This window comes from Aotus nancymaae, unplaced genomic scaffold, assembly GCF_030222135.1.
Source record: "Aotus nancymaae isolate 86718 unplaced genomic scaffold, 86718_ANA_hifiasm-v0.15.2.pri h1tg000058l, whole genome shotgun sequence".
Lineage (NCBI taxonomy): Eukaryota > Metazoa > Chordata > Mammalia > Primates > Aotidae > Aotus > Aotus nancymaae.
In genome coordinates, this window is record NW_026988472.1 from 41342798 (window position 1) to 41365088 (window position 22291).

At 42.9% G+C, this 22291-nt stretch overlaps 1 protein-coding gene and 1 long non-coding RNA gene across 3 annotated transcripts in view; both read right to left on the bottom strand.

The window, feature by feature from the left end:
* Positions 1-1754, bottom strand: part of LOC135269956 (uncharacterized) — a 51760-nt gene extending 50006 nt beyond the window's left edge. The window contains exon 1 of the long non-coding RNA XR_010338194.1: positions 1433-1754. This is a non-coding gene — a long non-coding RNA (uncharacterized LOC135269956). The remainder of the gene's footprint in view (positions 1-1432) is intronic.
* Positions 1-22291, bottom strand: part of NHS (NHS actin remodeling regulator) — a 354034-nt gene that overhangs the window by 199681 nt on the left and 132062 nt on the right. The gene's annotated exons all lie outside the window — the stretch shown is intronic.

Here is a 22291-nt window from a genome sequence, read left to right on the forward strand (position 1 = left end):
GATTAGCTTGAACTTGGAGTCAGTGCAGAGAAAGCATCTTTGTTCTTTCCTCTCTGTGGCCCAGAAACAGAGGGAAATAAAAAGGAAACCCCCTTGGCTGCCACAGAAAAGCCTAAAGGACATGAAGCAGCCTGCACATCCAGAGAGTCTCCAAGGGAACTGACAGGCACGTGTCAACAGGGGACACCAAAGGGAAAACAAACTCGAAAGACAACAGGATGCATTTGGGTTTAGCTGACATCCCTTCCTATGAACTCCACACTGTCATACCCCAAACACAAAATCTCCTCCTAAGAATGAAACTTAAAATCTGTCTCTTGGGATGAATTGGATCCTGAATGCCCCTTCATGCTTTTTAAGAGCTACTATGAACTGATTTTTTTTTCTTTTCTTTAAGGGAAAATGTGCGAAGTGGCAAGAATTGAATACATAATTCAAAGACTTTGAGTTGGAGTCTGTGTGGACTCTGGGCAGTTTGGTCTCATTTCTGTTTTCTGCTGTAGTCTGCACTGGGAATGTGGAAGGAGAGCATTTTTTTCCCCCTAGAAAAACAACGTGTCAGCTCTCTTTGCCGGCTTCAGTGACACTAAAGGCATTGCAGCGTTAGCCAAACGGGAGCCAACTGAAGCTTACACACTCCTAAGCAGGAACCAAATCATCAACTGGATCTGACACCTCTTCGTTTTCCAATCCCTTCACATTTCTCTTTTGATTGCTCTTCATATATGTACATGCGTTTTTCTGTATTTCATATACATGCACACACTGACATCTTACTAGCAATTTTTAGCTCCTTGACACATAATAAAGGCATCCGTTCTCAGCGAAATCAGGCCTTCTGTTCAAAGTGTTTTCCCTGGAAAATATGGCAGCTTCTAATTAAATAACTCAATGAGCAGCAGGAAGAGATAATGTGAAAATTAGAGCAGCATTTCAGCTTACATAGCACCCTTCTTGACAAGCAGCACACAGTAGTTGATGGACTTCAGAAAATCAAGCTGTGTTACCTTCTCACTGATGTGCTTGGAAAGGAAGGAGAAGAAGGGAAGGAGGGAGGAAGAAAAAAAGGAAAGAAGGAAGGGAAGGAGGGAGGAAGTGGGGAGGGGAGGAAGTGGGGGAGGGGAGGAGAGGGGAGGGGAGGGGAGGGAAGGGAAGGGAAGGGAGGGAGGAAGGAAGGAAGGAAAAACAATGAAAAGGAAGGAAGGGAGGGAGGTCTGACACATATCAGATATACACAGGGCAACACATAACCATTCCCTGGGCATCACCCAGCTGCTAATCTGGTATTTGTGAAAGTGTCCTGTGCTTATGAAGAAGGACAGTGGCCCAGGGCTGTCTAACCTTCCCAAATGACAAACGTAGAACATTCCAAGGAGACCATATATTTATAAATATTTGGGAAATGGGGCATTCCTGTATAACATGTATTCACAGGGGTTGTCTTGAAGTGTGGGCGTTTTAATTTATTTTTCCTTCTTTTTTAAAACCAGCAGCCCTATCCTGAAGCCACACAGCATCTTTGAAGAAAGGGTGAGTAGTCAGCATTCCCAGAGAGATTTGGTTCTTCAGAAAAGAGTCAAAGATGAGCAGCCATGAAGTTCTCGCACGGATAAACCCAGCACAGCTGCCACCCAGAGCAACCCAGAATCGGGAGTTCTGTGACTATTTCTTAATGCTGACATGCATCACCCAGTTATTCACATGTAACTCAAGGATTCCAGAGCCAGTAGTATCCTTAAGGAAAAATTCTCTCCTCCTGTGAGTTTAGTTATTTAAGGACGGGCGATGTAACCAATATCAGACACAAGAACAGTCCTCTTGGAAGAAGAAGAGAGAGAGGGAGGAGCCATATCAGGGGACAGGAGCACCCTACCAGAAAGCAACCTGCTAGATCAGTGCTCTTTGTGGTGGCGCTGGTGACATTTGAGGCTGGATCATTCTCTGCCGCGGGGGCTGCCCTGCGCATTGTAGGAGGTTTAGCAGCATCCCTCGCTTCTCCTCACTAGATGCCCCTTTTCCCCAGTTGTGGCAACCAAAAATATCTCCAGACATTGCCACATGTCCCCTGGGGGTGAGGGAAGAATCACCGTCCCCCACTGCCCTAGACAAAAGCCACAGAAAACAAGTGGAAGCAGTAGAACAAGTCACCAGACACCAGTTAATTTCAGGGTGGGGCTGGGAGCAGAAAGGAAAGAAAGGAATGTGGAAACGTAAGAGTAGAGGCTCAGAAAGGAGGAACATCTCACAGGTTTCTACCAGGAAGAGCAAACTCAACGTGCAGATAAGACCAGTGGGTACAGTTGTGCAACCCACAGACTCAGCATGATTATGGGTCCCTTTGAAGAGAGCAGCGCTTTTATAGGCAGGCCAACGGGGCAGTGAAGCCTATTTAAGAAGGGAGCGGCTGTGGTTTACCAGATACCTTATCAAACTTACTTTAAGAATTCAACGCAGGAAAAAACAAAAAAAAAATTGCCACCCTGAATGCTCCTTTCGTTAAACTTGGAGACTAACAAAACTTCCTGTCAACACAGAGGAGCCTGAAGTGATTAAAGCAAAAGGGAGCACTCCCTCTATTGTGTCTGCTTTTAATCCTCAGAGAATTTTTCTTTTAGACACACATACAAACAACTTGGGATTTGTTGATGCTAACTGCAGAGGGGTTTATGCAAGGAGGGGCGGGGGCCGCTCAGACCACAAAGTGAAAGGGGAAATAGAAGCAAAGAGAGAGAGGGCCTGAGAAAGTTTCCTTCCCCAGCTTCCAGTCAAGAAGGCTGGCACAGTGCTTAAGGGCATTTGGCATCAGTCACTGGACTGCTCCCCGAAATGCCCTGAAGGGGCAGAGCCAGGGAAGCTGGCAGGGCCCTCTCTGCCTTTGTCACTTGGGAGCCCAGGTCAGCCAAAGAAAAGCTAAGTGCCGCCTTTATCATGCAACAAAAGCCACTGCAGAGCCCTCCAAGGCTCCAATGCACTTAATAAAGGCTAACTAAATAAACAAAGAACAAGTCCTGAGAACATAAAACTCTTCACACCTGGGTACCCTCTTTATTACAGACTCCAGTTTAGCAAGAACCCGGCAGGCTCTGACCTTACCTGGGAAACAAGCCCAACAGGGCGAACTGGTCAGAGAAGGCAAAGCTGGACACATCTTCCCACCTTCGGCCCCCAGAGGAAAATGTCTGGTCTGTGCTCCAGACTGCTTTTGCTGGGGGTATCTTATTTAAATGCCTTCACTTGATTATATGTTTTGCACAAGTATCTGAAGTTTTCTTCATTTCGTTGTCAAATGAATCTTCCTGTTTCACGTCTAAGTGAGGTTGAGGACCTCAAGTGACATATGCATTCATGATAATAATAACAGCAACATTTATAGAGCTCTTACTACATGTGAGTTCAAAGCACTTTAAATAGATTAGCTCATTAAATCCCAACTGAAGTCTTATTTTTACTTTCTGCAGTTATAAATGATCTGTATCTCTTTTCCTCCTCCCCTACAAATTCTCCCAAATCCAGAGATGTGCATAGCAATAATAGCCAGTCACGTATTAGTTGATCTCTGTGCTTGATTGTAAAAATAGCCCCAATCATTCCTCTTTTGGTATCTCCCCATCTACTTGCAATGAGACCTTGTAGGCCCTCCCATCAACAGGTGGAGTCTATTTCTCAAACCCTTGAATCTGGCATGAGTTCTGTGACTTGCTTTGACCAATGCAATGCAGAAGTGGCGCTGTCTGAGTTCCAAGCCTGGATCTTGAAAGGCCTTGCACACTTCTGCTCACATGCTCAGAATTCTGTGATCACCGTGTGAACAAGCCCAGGCTGGCCTGATGGATGATAAGAGGACACTGCCAGGAGGAGCATCCCAGATGAGGCCAATCTAGATCAGCCAGGCCTCAGCTGACCTATCACTGATTGTGGACACATGCGCTAGGCCACAACCACCTGGCCTGGCCTAGCCCAGACTGAAACATCCACCAAGCTCAGTCACAGACTGGGTGTATGTTTGTTGTTCAACACCACTACATTTGGGCTAGTTTGTTTTCTAGCAAAGGTGTAACATTCAAAGCATTAACTATACTCTTTTAACCTTGTGAGTCTCCAATAGGGAGCTACAATATGCAACGTTTTTGAAACTTATTTGACCATGAACTTACTCTCCCTTTTCTCTTTTCTGTGTATATACGCACATGCACATTCCAAGGAACACACACACTAGGGAAAGGCTGCTCTAGATCACTCATCACAGAGGTAACTAGCATTGGTTCATCTGTAGGTTTTACGAAAAACAGCTGCTTTTCCTTCATGTCCACTTATAGCTTTTGCTGCTATTCTGAAAACATTAACCTTAATGGCAACTGTAACAACCAGTGTTATCACAACATATAAAAGCTAAGAAACCTCCCAAACATTCCCCATTAGTCCTTTGTTCTTACTATGGGCTATAAAGAACTATTTAAAAAGACAAAAATCAAAACCAAAAGCTTAATATTCTAGGCCCAGTAAAATAATAACCAAAGGTTTTTCCCATAGAAACCCCTTCCACTGTTAAATTTAAAAAAAAAGGATTTGTTTTGAACCAAAATCAATAAAGAAAAAAAACAAAATTCCAAGCAATGCCATTCACTGTTTTAACATTCCAAAAAGAACTCCCACACAAATATTTTGAAACATTCCTGGAAATTCATGTTTTACTTAATTCATCTGCTTCCAATAGCTGATTTTCCTTTTTAGTCCAACCATCCTTCTCAGAATTCAAACAATCTCTCTAATTTCATCCCTTTCTCTGGAGCAGGGTTCAGATGTTGGGAAGATATCATTATTGCTATCATCATGATCAGGTTTCTGTTGATCAACACTGTGTAAAAGAACCAGGTGCAATTTTCCAGCAGATGCCACAAAAATAAGTTACAACATATGCAACCAACATGCTACCATTCTTGTAAAGTATTTTAAAAAATTATTTGAAAGTTGTCTAGTAAACAATAAGTATTTCCAAAATGAGTTACTACACATGTCAAAACATACACCCAACAGAACAGGACTGCTTCAAAAGAGCTGTCAGTCAGGGTCCAAGTAGGAAATGAAAGCCCTTCCTCCCTGTGACCTCAGCTACTGAGACTGGCAGGCTTGGCATGCCTTCCCACCCAATCAAAGACTGTTTTGGACTAACAAATATAGAAGGGATGATGGATGAAACCATTAGAGTAAATCATCATTCAGGCAAGAATCCTCAATGAACGCTAAACTAGGTGGAGGCAGTTTGATGAGGAATGGGATATTTACATAATGTTAAAATATCTTCCAACAAATTATATTTGTTCATTACAAAAGGAAAAAGAGCAGCTACACAGACACCAGCCTAACTAAGTAATCAAATGTGACCTCACCAACAAGGGGCAAATGGACATCTGTGCCTCCTGATATGGCCCCAGAGAACAAATCACTTACAACATTTATATTGCATTCCAACTGAAAAATGCATAAATCCAAACGTAAATGTGAAGAAATATCAGAGAAACCAAAATTAAGGAACATTCTATGAAATAACTGGCTGGCATTCTTCAAAAATGTCAAGGTCACAAAAGACAAAGGCAGATTTATGAACTGTTCTGGATAAAAGGAGACAAAAGAGACAGGACAGCAATTCAATGTGGGATCCAGGACTAGATTGTGCACCTTAAGAAAATTGTGATAAAGGGCATTATTGGGACACAGATTATATAAAAGTAGGAAATAAATATTATATTTTCTAAATGTGACAGCTGTACATATACAAAAGAATATTCTCGTTCTTGGGAAATGCAAGGGGTAAAGGGAGTCTGATGACAGCAGCCTACTCCTAAATGGTACAGCAAAAAAATGTACCTATATATACGTGAATTAGTGTGGGGAAGAGAAGAGATAAATGTGACAAAACACGAACAATTAGTGAATCTAGATAAAGGTATTTAAGAGTTCTTTACACTATTCTTACACCCGTCCTGTAAGTATTAATTATTTCAAAATAAAAAGTAAAACAAACATCATCAAACATGGAGCTTGCTATTGGTGGATAAGGCCAAGGGCAAGGGCAAGGCAAAACTGGGCCCCAGAGTAGTCAATACACAGCAGAGAGCCAGCTCTCTTCCCAGCTACCCTCCACCGCACTGTCCAAAATATTCCCCAGAATGGACCCCTCTTAGCTTCTTTTGAGATGAAGCTTTTGTGACCACAGGCCCCTGGCACTCCAGGATACTGCAGGCTTTGAAAGAAAACCAAAACCACTTTGGGCCATGGTTTGACATTTTATGAACATTTTCTTCCTGCAGGTTTTTCGCTGTGGTGGTTGGAGGCCTTATTTCTTTTGCTGGCACTGTTGGGAGAGAAACACATGACTGGACTTTTATTGAGGTGCAGGGATACCTGGGAAGCCAAGAAACAGACAAGCAGGGACTCACAGGTTCCAAGATGAGCCATTGCGGTATTTATTGGATGCCATCCTATCTGCTTTCCCTCTTCTGTGTAGAGATCCATTGAGGTCAGCTCATCTGGAAAGGCTGCCCCCATTACTGGCTCTGCCTCTGGACTGTCAGGAGCCTTGGGATGAGTCTCATGGCTGCTCCATGCCTCGGTTTCCTCATCTGCTCAGTAGAGATGAGCAATCCTGCTGTGTCAGCCCTGCCATTTTTGGCAGAGGCAGACATCAAGACCTGGGGGGTGGGCCCCGGAAAGACTTCCCTGGCAGGAAGACTGGGTCTCTGCCTCTCAAGTGGCACCTGCTTCTGAATTTCCTCATTGCTGCTGTGTCCACCCAGTCATGTGACTGGGTTGCTACCTCAGTTTCCACTCCAGCACTCCTGCACTCTGTCAGGCCTGAGTCCTGCCAGGCCCTAAGACTCAGCCTGATGGTGCCCTAGCTCTCTTCTGGCTCCCTGCAGAGCCACAAGGCACTCTGTGCTTCCCCACTACCACCCATACTCACCAGATTCCACCTCCACGAGCACACATGCTAGACTCATGGTACTTAGCAACAGAACTGCCTTGCTGACCATGGCAACACCTCAAAAGACAGTCACCAACGCGAGAAGTTTTTTCTTCAAAGAGTCTTCCTTATCCATTTTTTTTTTCCTAGCAAGCAATGGACAATGTAACCCCAGAGATGACCTCTGACCTCCAACATAGAACCGTACGCCAGAGCAAACCCGACTACTTGATGTAACTAGAGCAGGTACCAGGAAGAAGATGCATTAGAACTGCATGATGTAGCCACATCAGTTTCCCAACTGCAGTTACAGAGGGTGGCCTTGTTGGGCTCTCACATAATAACTTGGAGAGGAATTATCTTAAGAAAAAGAAGGAAAGATTTAGGGGCAGTGTCACAAGATGGCTCCTAACAGGCCAATCACCAGCTTCACAAATTAATATTCTGGGTCTCTAAATCAACACCTCACAAAGAAAGCTTCCCTGCTATAGGCAAGCCTATATTTGCTCTGAGCCAGGGCTGAACGGAAATCCAGTCCGTGTTTTCCAGATGGCAGCACCGGGAACTTCAGAAGAGCAGCCACACCCAGGCAGCTGCAGCTCCTGAAACCTGGACCACAGAGGGCCCTGGGCTGCTTCTGAGGAGCTTCTGGCTACTACTTGAGCAAATGTGTCAGAGCTGCCCCCAGGGGATATTGTGGACTTGACACAGAGCCCCACTCCCAAGACAGGTTCTTCAGAGGCTATGGCACCCACCAGGCCAAACCATTTGGAAACAGCCAAGGTTGAAATATTCTCCAGCTCTCCCTCCTGCTCTTATCCTACATGTCAGTGGGGCGGTTCTGGAGGAGCCACTGCATTCCTCTGAGGCCAGAATCCACACACTAAGAGCTTGCTGCAGGTGACTCGGAGGCAGCACAAAGCAGAGAATCAGAAAGCACGACCATAAAACGCCACAAAGAACAGTGGACACCATTTCTCTAGTGGCCCTTGTAGCTGGACATGGCTGTGGCCCAGGACCTACCTAGCTCTGTCTTCCAAGCCTGGGCCCCATGCCACAGCCCCCAGGGGAACAGAGACCAAAGTGTCTTGATTCTGACAAAACCCATTTAAGGGCTGAGCATACAGGCTGCCACCTTTGCCAAACCAAAACAAAGCGACCAGGGAATTATCCAGAGAATTGGAACCAAACCCTGATTTTCCAACATCATTTGCCTAAATGAAGGCCGTTTCTTAGTTTTCCACTTTGCTTCAGCTCTGGTGACGAGGACTTAGCTAGCTTAATAATGAAAATGAAGTACTAGGAAATAAAAATACATTTGGCTTTGCAAAATGAAAGAATGATTAAAAGAAGAAAATTGAGCTAGCAAACATTGAGCAGACATCCCTCCCAAAGAAGCACTTTTAGAAACATATAATGCATTAGATGTAATAGATATTTGTAGGACAACAGCGGGGGGATAGGCCAGGCATGGTGGCTCACTCCAGTAATCCCAGCAGTTTGAGAGGCTGAGGTGGAGAGATCACATGATCCCAGGAATTTGAGACTAGCCTGAGCAACACAGTGAGACTCTATCTCTACTAAAGACAAAAAAATTAGCCACATATGGTGGCATGTACCTGTAGTCCCAGGTATACTGGAGGCTGAGGTAGGAGGACCACTTGAGCCCGGGGAGGTTAAGGCTGCAGTGACCCAAGATCATGTCACTGCACTCCAGCCTGGTTGACAGAGTGAGACCCTATCTCAAAAACAAAACAGGGAAGGGATAGTGGACAGGGGACAAAGGTAGAACTCACTGGAGATTTTCCTCAGTGGCAAAAGCATAGAGAAATGGGAGACCCAGTTTAATTCTGCAAGGTCTCATCTGTCATACATTACAAGAAGAGGCATCTCAAACAGATCTCCCACCACCTGCCCCACCATCCCTCCAACTAGACTTTCTGGAGCAGAACATTTCTATTCCCACCATGAATATGACATTTCTGAGCACACAGTAAGGCCCCTAGCTTTGTGTTCCTTAGAGAGGGCCAAATTGGGCTCCTTCACGTGACTAGGTTAGAGAAAGTCAATGCAGCAAAGAAAGAATCTATAGCTCTTTAAAATTTTCAAGAGCAATGCTTCCTACACGGTACTGTGCATGCAAACCAGCAACCCTGGACTCTGGTTGAAATGCAGATTCTGATTCAGTGGGAATGGGGTGGGGTCGAGAGTTTTTGTTTCTAATGAGCTTCCTGATGATGAGATGCTGCTGGTTCCATGGATCCCACTTTGAGAAAGCAGGCTCTAAAATACACCTGTAAATGAAGACAACGGAGGCAGGGTGTGCATCTAAGTTCAAGTAAATGAAAACACGCTCTACTTCCAGTCTCTTCTTCATGTTGAAATCACACTTGCAATTAAGAAAAAGGGTTCATGCTCACACAATTTCACTCCATTAATGATGGCAATATTTAGAATAGATGGAAATGTGTTTCTGCTTTCCAATCATTCTTAAGGAATTGCATTTAAAAATTGCTAATTTTCTTCTCTCCACTCTCTCCCTCTCTTCCCTTACAACTCCTCTTAACATGACAATAAGCATGATGCCCTTCAGACAGCATGTTAGCCCAGCTGGATGGCCACAACTGGAGAAGCAATTCCTAAAAGGGGTAAAATGTTTCAGATCTAGCAATTCTCCTTTCTGTCCAAATAGAATGTGAACAATCCATGCTATCCTCAGAGCCAGCCCCAAATCCCTACAGAGCTTGCTTTCTTGGCAGTCAACAAGACTATCACTGTCTGTGCTTTCATTATCCACTCCTAGATCTTAATCATTCGGAGACATTCCTATTTTCCATGTTTGCAGGGGAAAGAAAACAAAAATGAAAAAGTGCCTTTCTCATCAAAACCCTCCAGAAATTGGAATTTACAAAAATAGCATGCTATTGGTTATTTGGCCTAATCCTTTAGGGAACCTTGCAAAATTATTCCCTAGGGTGGATTCAATGGGTGCAGCCAAGTTTTAAATGTCCACAAAGATGAGGTTTCCCATAAATTCACAAATGTCAAACAGAACTAACTCTGATGTGTGTGTCATATGCAAAGAATTAGGAATGATCAGGAACTAGTTCCTGGAAACAGAAATGGAAGTCTTGACATTTGATCATTAAATCATTAAAAACTCCATAAGCAAAAATGGGGGTGGGAGTAGGGATGGAGAGCAGGAAATGTCTTATCTTGGGAATTGAGAGATTAAGAAGAAGGAATTTGACAAATCAGAATTAAAAGGCTGAAGAGCCCTACATGCTTATTTTAAATGAAATAAGGATGATGATGATGGGAGGTACACCAGTGATCATCTCTCCCTCCTTCCCCAAAGTCCCCCAGGATGGTGGTCCCAGTGGGTTATCATAAACCACAAAGAAACATGACTAATAGCTAGATGCAAGCGGTATTAGAGCTCTTTTAAGCTGATAGCCACCCTGCCCCTTCCTGGCACTTCCCATGTTTCGTGTTTTATTTCAAAGTGAAACCCAAACACACGCCGGAACATCCGGGGGGATGGTGTGTGTGTGCAAATGCTCCTGGGTCTCAGTCCAGCTGGCCCAAGCCTCCTTGTTATGTAAGGCCCTGGGAAGACAGCAACACACTGTACCCCCCTTACTTCTCAACAGCTTGCTCATTCATGTCGGAAACTAAAATGTGCCACAAAACAATAAAAAGACACATTTCAAAATCATTGCATTTCTTTCTTTTTTAATTTTTTGGTTTTATCATAAAAGCTTCCCCCAAAATAAGCCCTCCATGCAGGAGGTGAAAGAATGAGTGGTGACGGTTCCAGAAAATCCAGAGGAATTTTTTCTGCCGTAAAGTCCTGAGAAGTCAAGGAAAGCCAAAAGGTGCATGCATTCCGTTGCTTAGACCATTGCTAAATGTAATCATGTTTAATAGCACGGTGTGGCTTTTATAACCATTTCTTCAACGGCCAACCCAGTAGAACAGCTGGTTTTTCCGGGAGGCATTGGTGCAGCACAGGAAGCTGCAACATGATGACAGTATCAACAATTATTATATATATTGAACACTTACAAGGACTTAAGCACAATGCTTAGTGCTTTATTCACCTTCCTCTAATCATCACAACAAAAGCCTATAACATGGAGACAGATGAGAAAATCGAGCAACAGAGCAATACAGTAACTTGGGCAAAAGCAACACAGCTGAGAAATGGGGAAGTCAAGTTCAGAACCCAGGTCTCAGCTGGCTGGGAAGCTGGTGCTTTTAACCAGAGGTTCTCAGAGTTTCTGTTAGAATCATCCAAGCCCAGGCTGCACCCAAGATCAACTAAATCAGAATCTCAGAGAGCAGGACCTAGTCATCAGTATTTTTTCAGGCTCCCCAGGTGACTCTTGTGTGCAGCCAAATTTGAGAACCATTGTTCCCAGCCACCATGCTTCCTTGATTCCAGGTAGAAAGGCTGGGCCCATCCTAGATTTTTGTTCAAGTCATCAGTAAATCTGCATGAAGAGCAAACAAGCATCTGTCAGCAGATGGAAGGATTTTGGAAAGGCCAGAGATCAGCAGAGGCCAGCATGACAGGAGTTACTGCAACAGTATGTCCCAAGGGCTCTTGCCTGGTGTATTCAGGGCAAAAGTGAACTCTGGTAGATCAACTGGAGGGGCGGGGAGAGGCAGGTCATGACAGCTATGAGCTAACTTGGGTTGTGGCCATGCGGTCACTCCTTGGGTAGGTGGGAGTTTGTGACTCTCTTTACTACAGCATCTTTTGCTACTGTGGTAGATTGTATTATTGTTTTCATCCTCCTCCTTGCAGAAGGCTGACACAGCCCCATCTTTGCTCTGTTTCACTCAGAGTTGGTTTGGCCACATGACTTGCTTTGGCCAATTAAGTGTAAGCAGAAGGGTTGTGTCACTTCTGAGCATAAGCATTAAGATCAAGTGTGTGATTCACCATTTTCTCTTCTGTTGTTTGCCACTTGGGCCAGCAGTGTTCTAGGCAGAGACCAATCCCATCAGCTCCAGTCCTGGAGTGAAGGAGACATAGGACAGAGCTGTAGCTGACCTGTATCAGACATTTTTCATGAGCAAGAAATAAGCATCTGCTGTTGTAAACCAGTGAGATTAGGGAGTCATTTGTTACCAGGCTGGTCCTGACTGATACAATCGCCTACCCTTGAAATACTCTGATTTCATCTATACTCTAGGGAATACAGATAAGACACAGTAGAGCATTTCCTTCTATATGGAACTCCTCTCATCTCAGGAGGGAGGAATGGAGACACCTAATATTAGTTCTCTTCCCTGGACACCATAAATCATTTCTGAGACTAGAAAGGGCCTAACTAATTGAAACAGAATTAAAATAAATGGATTTTCTCTCTCTTACAAGTGCCTTACAAACAGCATTTGAAATTAGATACCTAAATCCTCCTGTTCTCTCTCTCTGGTCCCCTAATTTTCCACCAAAAAAGTGAGGGACCATTTACAACACAATCAGCCCTCTAGCATTCTCCCCAATATTAGTAGCTCCATATGAATGAAGATTTTGAGGCAGGTAGCAGCCTAACTTGACTTCCCACCCTGAAAACAGGGCCCTGACTGATTCTAAAGGAATAGAAGGCACACAATGCAAATGACACTTTCCCTCCTAAGGTTTGGAAGTAGGGAATATGCTACATTATCTGTAACAATGACACTAGGTGATCCACAATAGCATTGAAGACTTAGAGGAAAATTACAGATCATTTAATCCAGTGATTCTCAACCTGGCTCCAACCTCAGAGATTCTGATTTAATTGGTCTAGAATGGGATTTGGGCATCAACATTTAACAACAAACTCCTCAGTGACTCTAATGTGCATCCTGGATTGAAATCTAATCCCAGGTCCCTTTATTACCTCAAAGGCCTAGAGAGATGAAGGTCACATGGCTAGTTAATGGCAAAGTCAAGACTAAAACCTTTCATCCATGATCTCACTGCAGTATGTTTCTTCTCAACGATCTTGTTTGTCTAGAAAAACCACTTGCTCCCATGAATTTAATTAAAAGAAAGATGCAATACCAATGGCTAATGTTCCTGGTGTTCTGAGTATTCAAGGGGTGCCTCTGTGCATTTTATCCAGCAATCAGGGATAGATGTCTTCCACAAGACAGATACACAAAAGACACTTGCTCTTCTAGGCCTTAAAGCAGTCCTATATGCTTCTGAGTTGAGCTGATGTCTTTCATCAAGCTTGATGCCATTATGACACAAGTGTGGGAGCTTTGCTTAAGTTCTGGGCTAGCCATGCAACAAGCTTGTTTGCTCTTAAGGTTGTAGATCCATCTATTCCCATTCCTGGGTTAAAATGCGTATGTGTGCGTGCGTGTGTGTTCCATTTGAATTACACTGGGGCCAAGATGGCAGTATGTGAAAGTCGACAAGTCAAGCAGGCATAGAAAGATATCACACAGGCACAAATCAAACATCTCTCCCTTCCTGTGCACTCCTCAATTCAATGAAAATAATACATTGGCAATAAAGATGATCAGTGTTTTCCTCGTGTGTGTGTGTGTGTGTGTGTGCGTGTGTGTGGTGTTATAAGTTAAATCCCCTTTCAAGAATATTTGTTGGCAGTTAAAGAAGAGGGGGATGTGTGTAGATGAGGGTATAAATTCTTGGGTCCATTTGCAGAAGCCAGCCCCCAGAAAGAAGTAGCCACAGAAGTCTGTTAAAATATGGAAAAACATTTAAGGCTTCTCTCTAACTTGAGCTAAGTAAGCAAGATTGGAAAACAATCTTCCTGCTTTTCAAAAATCATTCAAACTCAGTTCTCCAAGCCTAACGCTTCTCACCAAGTATCAGCTAAAGATACACTGTCCAATATGGTGGCCAGTTGTCACATATGTCTTTGGGGTACTTGAAACTTGGCTAGGCTGAATTGAGATGTGCTGTAAGTGTAAAATACATACAGGCCTTCAAAGGCATAGCACAAAAGAAAAATGTAAAATACTAATAATGTTTCATGGTGATCACATGTTCAAAACACAGTACTTCAGATATGTTGGTTAATAAAACATACTATTAAGATTAAGTTCACCTGTTTCTTTTCACATTTTTTAACAGTTCGTCTCCTAGAAAACTTAAAATTATACATATGACTTGCATCCCATTTCTACTAAACAGTGCTGGACCAAGAAAATCATCTTAATGATTATTTCACTTGATTCAAGTCAGATGTGAAAAATTATTGACTACATTTGAAGAAATTGAGGCAGAATAATACTCTTGTTAAGAACCCAGACTGCCTGAGTTCCAATTGTAGTTTTGCCACCTACTATCTGCGTGTCCTTCATATTTAATCTCATCTGTAAACTGGTAATAATTATACCTCTATCCCATAGTGTTGTTGTGAGAACTAAATGAGCAGAATAAATGTCCAATGCTTAGAACATTTGGCATTTGTATCTGGCAGGTGAGAGTGCTTAACAGACGTTAAGTATTATAATTATCCAAACTGTGTTGACATTTTAATAATTTTAAAAGATCCTAGAAGGTTTTCCAGACTTCAACAGGCTACGGATTAAAGAGGTTCTACATTCAAGCTATAGCATATACAAAAACATTTCAATAATATACATGAACTTGTAAAATCTCACTAGTTAGCACTTGAAACATCCTTCTTTGTACATAGTGTGGACAAGTCTTATCACTGAATAATAGACTTATAATACAATAAATATTCCTTGAAATATAATATAGACTCAGAATTTCAGAGCTGGCAATTGAATCACCATTTATGCTATACATGAATTATCAGTTTTCAAAGATTCATGGCACAATGGAATACTCCCAGTGTTGAAATGATACTAAACACACTAATCCCTCTTTGATAATTTAGAAGATATTTGCAGATTTTTCAGTAAGCACAGGTCAGTAACACGTGAAGCATGGAAGTGTCATACAGGCACTGTCCTAGGTGATGAATAGGGCCAGCTTTCACTGTATCATGTACATGTCAGTTAGGTAATAACAACTGAGTATGCTTGACGAAGAATCCACACGCACTAACAGAAAAGCTCATTCTGCTTCTCCAAACTTGTGTCATTTTTTCCAACTCTGCAGTGACCTTCATCTCTAGGATGACCTAAGCTGACCTGATTCATAGTTCAACTTGTGGATGCTGGTGAGGGCATCTTTCAAGGAGTCAGTGATCACCCACACCCACCCTGATTCTACCTACATAAAACTGCCAGTCCCCCCCAACACACATTTCTGCTTATACAGAGAACTTTGTTGCTTCTAAGCCATCTGGCTGTAAAGAAACCAAAGAAAATAATGACAGAGGAAACAGCCCTATAAGTGCAGCAGACCTTGGAGAAATCTCTTAGGGTTGAAACCAGGGTGTCTCAACCTTGGCACTATTTACATGTCCTGGGGGCTGTCCTGTGCACATATAGGAGGTTTAGGAGCACCCCTGGTGTATTAGTCAGGGTTCTCTAAATGGACAGAACTAACAGCATATACGTATAGATGAAGGGGAGTTTATTAGAATTGACTCAAATGATCACAAGGTGAAGTCCCACAATAGGCCATCTGCAGGCTGAGGAGCAAGGATGCCAGTCCAAGTTCCAAAACCTCAAAAGTAGGGAAGCCAACAGTGCAGCCTTCAGTCTGTGGCCAAAGGCCCGACAGCCCCTGGCAAACCACTGGTGTAAGTCAGAGTCCAAAAGCTGAAGAATTTGGAATCTGATGTTTGAGGGCAGGAAGCATTCAGCACAGGAGAAAGATGAAGGCCAGAAAACTCAGCAAGTCAAGTCCTTACAAATTCTTCTGCCTGCTTTATTCTAGCCACACTTGCAGCTGATTAGATGCTGCCCACCAGATTAAGGGTGGGTCTGCCTCTCCCAGTCCACTGACTCAAATGTTAATCTCATTTGGTAACGCCCTCACAGACACCCTGATATGGTTTGGCTTTGTCCCCACCCAAATCTCATCTTGAATTCCCACATGTTGCAAGAGGGACCTGGTGGGAGGTAACTGAATCATAAAGGCAGGTCTTTCCCATGCTATTCTCATGATAGTGAAAAAGTCTCATGAGATCTGATCGCTTTATAAAGTGGAGGTTCCCTACACAAGCTCTCTCTTTACCTGCTGCCATTGACGTAAGATATGACATGCTCCTTCTTGCTTTCTGCCATGATAGTGAGGCCTCCCCAGACACATGGAACTATAAGTCCATTAAATCTCTTTCTTTTGTAAATTGCCCAGTCTTGGGTATGTCTTTATCAGCAGCATGAGAACAGACTAATACACACATTCAGGAACAATACGTTGCATCTTTCAATCCAATCAAGTTGACACTCAATATTAACTATCACACCTGGCCTCTACTTACTAGAGGACAGTAGCACCTCCCCCTAGATGTGACAACCAAATACATTTCCACGCCTTGTCAAATCTCCCCTTGTGAGTCACAAGTGGCCCCAGTTGGGACCCACTGGTTGAAACCAGTGAGTATTAACCTTGAGTGCACATAAGCATTACCCAATAGCTTGTAGAAAAAAATGTAGATCCCTGAGCCCCACTCTCAAGACAGTTTGATTCAGGAGGTCTGGGGTGGAGCTCAAGAAGCTGTGCTTGCAACAAGCTCTCTGGGGAAGATTCTGATGTGGTTGGTCTGAAGTCCACATTCTGAAAAACATTGATCTTGCAACCTGCATGTACACCTAGGTCAAAATCAAGGCTACAGGAAATGTGAACTTGAAACCAAACCAGAACCAGTTAAACAAATGAGCCATGTGGTGTATAAGTCGCTTGATTGTGTAGAGCTACACGTGGGAGAAATCAGGTATTGAGATTAAAGAAGTTGTAGAATAGAAAAGAGCCCATTTGTAACCTACCATGGGAAATTAAGAATGCGCTGAGCTCATACTGTAATTTTACCTCCTGGGAAGCACTGAATGCAGGTGAGTAATATATCTACCAAGGTTCCACATTAATTTTTTTCCCCTAATGAAAGAACTGAGCATTTACAGAATTCTGCTTCAGCTCATAATAATCTGACATTTGACTTTAGGTTTAAACCAGTTCCAAGAAACTGCAAATAGGCAGCCAAGATTCTCAAGACCTGTAAAACAGAGCTGCAGTCCCCAGGTGAGTTACAAAAAAATGAGTGGGTAAGACCAGGTAACTTGGGATGCAGAGCCTCCAACAGGGACATTCTAGCTTTAGTTGTCACTTGTTACATCCAGCCACCGTCTCTACTGAACTTACTTGGGTGTGAAGGGGCTTGTATTTTGCTTATTAGCCTTGTTCAACAGGAAAAAAGGTGACTTAAAAAAGAAAACCACCATCAAGCTGTCATTGATAGGTAATTTTAGCTTAGGTTTAGAAGCAAGCCCTGCAACAAGGCGACTAGTACAAGTATGGAAAATTCTGTTCTAAACACTTGTCTTGAAAACACAATTTTGCTCCAATGTGATTGATATATTAGGAAATGATCTGGACATCATGCAAATTTCACATTTGCTTATGTGTGCCATTTCATCTCAAAGAAATAGTAGGTGAACACAAAAAAGTGCACCCAGCTGAATTGAGCTTCATTTACAAAATGCACACACACACACACACACACCTTGAACATCGACCAGCTACCTCAGTTCACCTTAGAAGCCACAGCAATTCATATTTGGTGTTAAAATTTTCCATCTGGTTTCTGACCACCTTCCAATGACCACTTTCACAAGCCACCTTCAGGGCTTTTTCTAGTAAAGTGCCATATCTATTGTTATACTTATGCATTTTTAAACCACATAACATGCATAAAACTATAATTTTTCTTAGGTTCCTATCTTATTTTTTATATATTACTACGTCTTCAAGGGTTGTGCCCCCTAATATCATTTATTCCACAAACCCTGTGGCTTTTATTGCATAATTTTGCATAACATGGTGACTTTCTAGAAACTCTTTTGTCATATTATGGCAGAACTGACTATAGTGTATTTGAGAGGCAAGGAAGTGCTGGTAAGGAAATATAGAAGCAAGGAAGTGAGACAGGAAGGAAAGGCAGCCTATAAAGAGTGCATCGTCAAGCATATTATTACTGTACATGACTAGAGTTTAATCCCACTGGGAAATTCTGAAAAATGGTGCAAGACATGGCTCAGATTTATCCCAGCTGAGAGGCAATGGAGCTGCGGTATTTATACACCAGCTCCTCTTGGGTCCTGGTTGAGGGCTGCTCCTGGGGGTGTTAATTCTAGCCTGAATGTCTGAATCAGAAGGACAGAACCATCCCTCATGGATCCCTCCTTCCTGAGTACCCAGGAAGGCAATGAGATGTAAATAGATGGAAATCTCACTGGAGCACACTGAAGTGGTAAGATCCAAGGGATATGAGTCATCTTCTTATTAGCATCTGCCACCAAGGTAGTAAAAGGGAAAAATACTGCAGAAGAAAAGAAGACAAGAGCATGGGATTGCACATTTCAAAACCTCTTACTGTAAACCAAGCTTGCCTGGCACTAGGAATAACCCAAGGTTTGTTAAAATACAGATTTCTGGGACCTACCCTACATCTATTGAATCAACTTCTCTAGAGGAAGAGCCTAAGAAGCTTTTTTATGGTGAACAAATCTCTCCCCATCCCACTGCCAGCCTCCAAAGGTGACTGTCTTATCTGGCCAGCCTGGGAAACAGTGCCAAACAAATAACACATTAGTTCTGCCAGATTCTGACTGTGCTCAGAAGAAGTTCATATACTATGCCACAGGGGCAGAAGAGTGACTAGAAATCACTATGGCAGAGACCTACAGTGGTGCTCAGCCCCTCCAGCCCCCATCTGCACCCACTCTCAGAAAACAAAGAGGTGACAGGCAGGCTGTGGTCATTTGTCTCTTCCCTTAATCTTCAATGGCAGTAAGTGGCTTATAGAGAGTTCAAGGGGGCAGGCACAAGGGCCTCCCAGCCAAGGTCACATCCTGCCCACCCACAAGTAAGGTGACTTATGGTCCCAGAATAGCTTCTCTCTTCCTAGAGATAATGTAGCTTCAGGAAATTGCTGTACATTTAATCTCCTAGAGCTTAAGGCCAAGGCAATCCCACCTCACCACCCCGGCTGAACACAGAACTGGAATTCTGCAGCCAGCCAGTCCATCTACAACAAGGGACAATCTCTTGTACTTCAGCTGTAATTCCTTATTTTTCTTTAACCCCAAATATGTCTCATTTCTGAGCCTGGTCAAATGAATACAGCCCTCATCTATGAAACTGAATGAAATATCTTGATGGAAAATACTGCTTTAGAATTGATGAGTAAATAAACCTATGTCTTCAGTTAAATTGGCCATTTGAAGTCTTATGCCCACATCAAAAAATGTCTAGATATAAAATGTCAGAGTAATGAGGCTGGAGTTTATTTTTACATGCAACAATGTCTGAATCAGAAAGACAGAACCATCTCTCATGGATAAAGGGAAATGGACAGACCAACCACCCAGGCTACTTTGGGAAAATCTAAACAGCCTCACCACTCGATTTATAACCTCACTACTTAAGTACCAGCTCAGCTGCTGCTATAGGAACAGTGCTAACCTTGGGCATGGGTTTGTATTGGCCATCCTGGGAAGCAGTGCTTTCCGCATTGTTCATTAGTAGCGGTTCACACTGAAACCAACTTCATGTGACATCTTAGGAACAAATATTCCAATAAGAAAGCAAGAGGTGGGCATCTGCAGACCAGTAAATCCATGAGGTGCAATGAAACCTAGACCAGAAGGCTGTGTAAAGGCCCATGACCAATACTCAGGGAGAAGTGTGGCAGGCTTAGCCCTCCAAGGGGAGGAAAGGCAATTTGGAAAGTTCTAGAAAGGCACCTAGAATTCTGTGCCTAGCTCTTACGGCTCACTTGATGTTTCACTTCCAGGGTCCTTAACTACAAAACAGGAGATGTTCATATGATCTGAGATAATGGGAAGTAGAAGGAGATACCGAAAAAGAGAAATAAAATAACAGTTTCTAGTTGTAGTTGAGGTAAGGTCACCAAGGATAAACAACTGTTGGGGACAAACTTCAAGGTAGACCCTGGGAGACCAGGGTACACCTTTCAGGATTGAGAGCTTTTACGATGCTTATTCCAGATACTAATGTGCACTGATTAAAAATGTTAGTAGAAAGTTACTGTGTGCTAGATTATATTTGCTGCATGAACACAATGTAGAGATGCTGGAATTGTCTACTGCTATTATCGTGGCGTGGCTGCTGTTATCATTATTATGGCATGATAGTTGTGAAATTACACTCCTTTATTACAACTAGCTTTTGATGTAAAGAAGGCAGTCTGCATGTAACCATTTCTGATTGCTGAGTGGAGAGGCAACAAAGCCATAGAAGACCCAGTATAGGCCCTGGATTGTCTACCTTTAAGCTATGTGACCTTGAGCAAGCTCCTTAATCTCTCTGAGCCCCAGTTTCTTCATCTGTAAAATGGAGATGCAAGTTATAAAGTTGGCTACTTCAGATGGTTGTTATAATGGCCAAATGAAAACCCTATATAAAAATATTTTTAAAGGTAATATTCTATAGAGATTAAAATTACTTCTAACTACTGGGCCAGGTGTGGTGGCTCACACCTGTAATCACAGCACTTTGGGAGGCTAAGGCTGGTGGATCACCTGAAGTCAGGAGTTCAAGACCAGCCTGGCCAACATGGAGAAACCTCGTCTCTAGTAAAAATGCAAAAATTAGCCAGGCATCATGGTGGGTGCCTGTAGTCCCAGCTACTCAGGAGGGTAAGGCATGAGAATCACTTGAACCTGGGAGGCGGAGGTTGCAGTGGGCCAAGATCACACCACTGTACTCCAGCCTGGGTGACAGAGTGAGATTCCATCTCAAAAAAAAAAACAAAAAAAAAAACTTCTAACTATTACCTGAAGTTCAAGAATAAAGAAGAATGCCTTCCAATAACACTATTTGCTGGAGAGCAGTGGATACTTTAAAGTGATTCTACCTGAACCCCATTATGCCTGCCGGGCTTTCATTACCAAATGCTAAAGAGACTGTTATAAGCTAGTCACCTAAGAATTCCAGGGACAGCACTGTATTATAGGAAGCAGCATCACATGGTGGTTACATGAAGGCTCTGGGCTTGAATCCTATCTCCAACCCTTACTAGCATACTTACCTTCTCTGTGCCTACACTTCCACATGCTGACTTTCCTTGTATATACCCAAAAGAAATAAAAACTGGTACTCAAGCAAATACACATACATAAATGTTCACATGGCACTATTCACAACAGCCAAAAGGTAGAAGGAGCCCAAAGGTACATAAACAGATGAATAGATAAACAAAAGGTGGGCTGGGCATGGTAGCTCACGCCTGTAATCCCAGCACTTTGGGAGGCCGAGGCGGGTGGATCATTTGAGGTCAAGAGTTCAATGTCAGCTTGGCCAACATGGTGAAACCCCGTCTTTACTGAAAACACAAAAATTAGCTGGGCGGTAGTGGCACGTGTCTGTAATCCCAGCTACTTGGGAGGCTGAGGCAGGAGAATCACTTGAGCCTTGGAGGTGGAGGTTGTGGTGAGCCTAGATCATGCCACTGCACTCCAGTCTGGGTGACAGAGTGAGACCCTGTCTCAAAATGAAAAGATAAACAAAAGGTGGTATATCCATACACTGGAATGTTATTCTGCCATAAAAAGAAATGAAATACTAATACCTGCTGTAATGTGAATGAACCTAGAAAACATTATCCTAAGTGAAAGAAGCTTTTAGAAAACATTTTTTAAAAGTAACATGCTATAGAGATTAAAATTACTTCTAACTATTGGGCCAGGCGTGGTGGCTCATGCCTATAATCATAGCACTTTGGGAGGCTGAGGCTGGTGGATCACCTGAAGTCAGGAGTTCAAGACCAGCCTGACCAACATAGAGAAACCTCGTCTCTACTAAAAATACAAAAATTAGCTGGGTGTTGTGGTGAGTACCTGTAGTCCCAGCTACTCAGGAGGCTGAGGCACAAAAGGATGAATATTGTATGATTCCAGTTATATAAAATGTCAAGAATAGGCAAATCCATAGAGACAGAAAGTAGATTGGTGGTTGGAGGGGGCTGGGGGGAAATGGGAATGGTGGGGTGAGTGTTTACCAGATATGGGATTTCCTTTTGGGGTGATGAAAATGTTTTAGAACTAGAGGTGATGGTTGTATACCATTGTGAATGTACTAGATGCCACTAAATTGTTCACTTCCAGAATGGTTAATTTTGTTATGCAAATTTTGCCTCAATGAAAAAAATATACAATTCCAAAATAATAATAACAATACCAACCTCAGGCTTACTA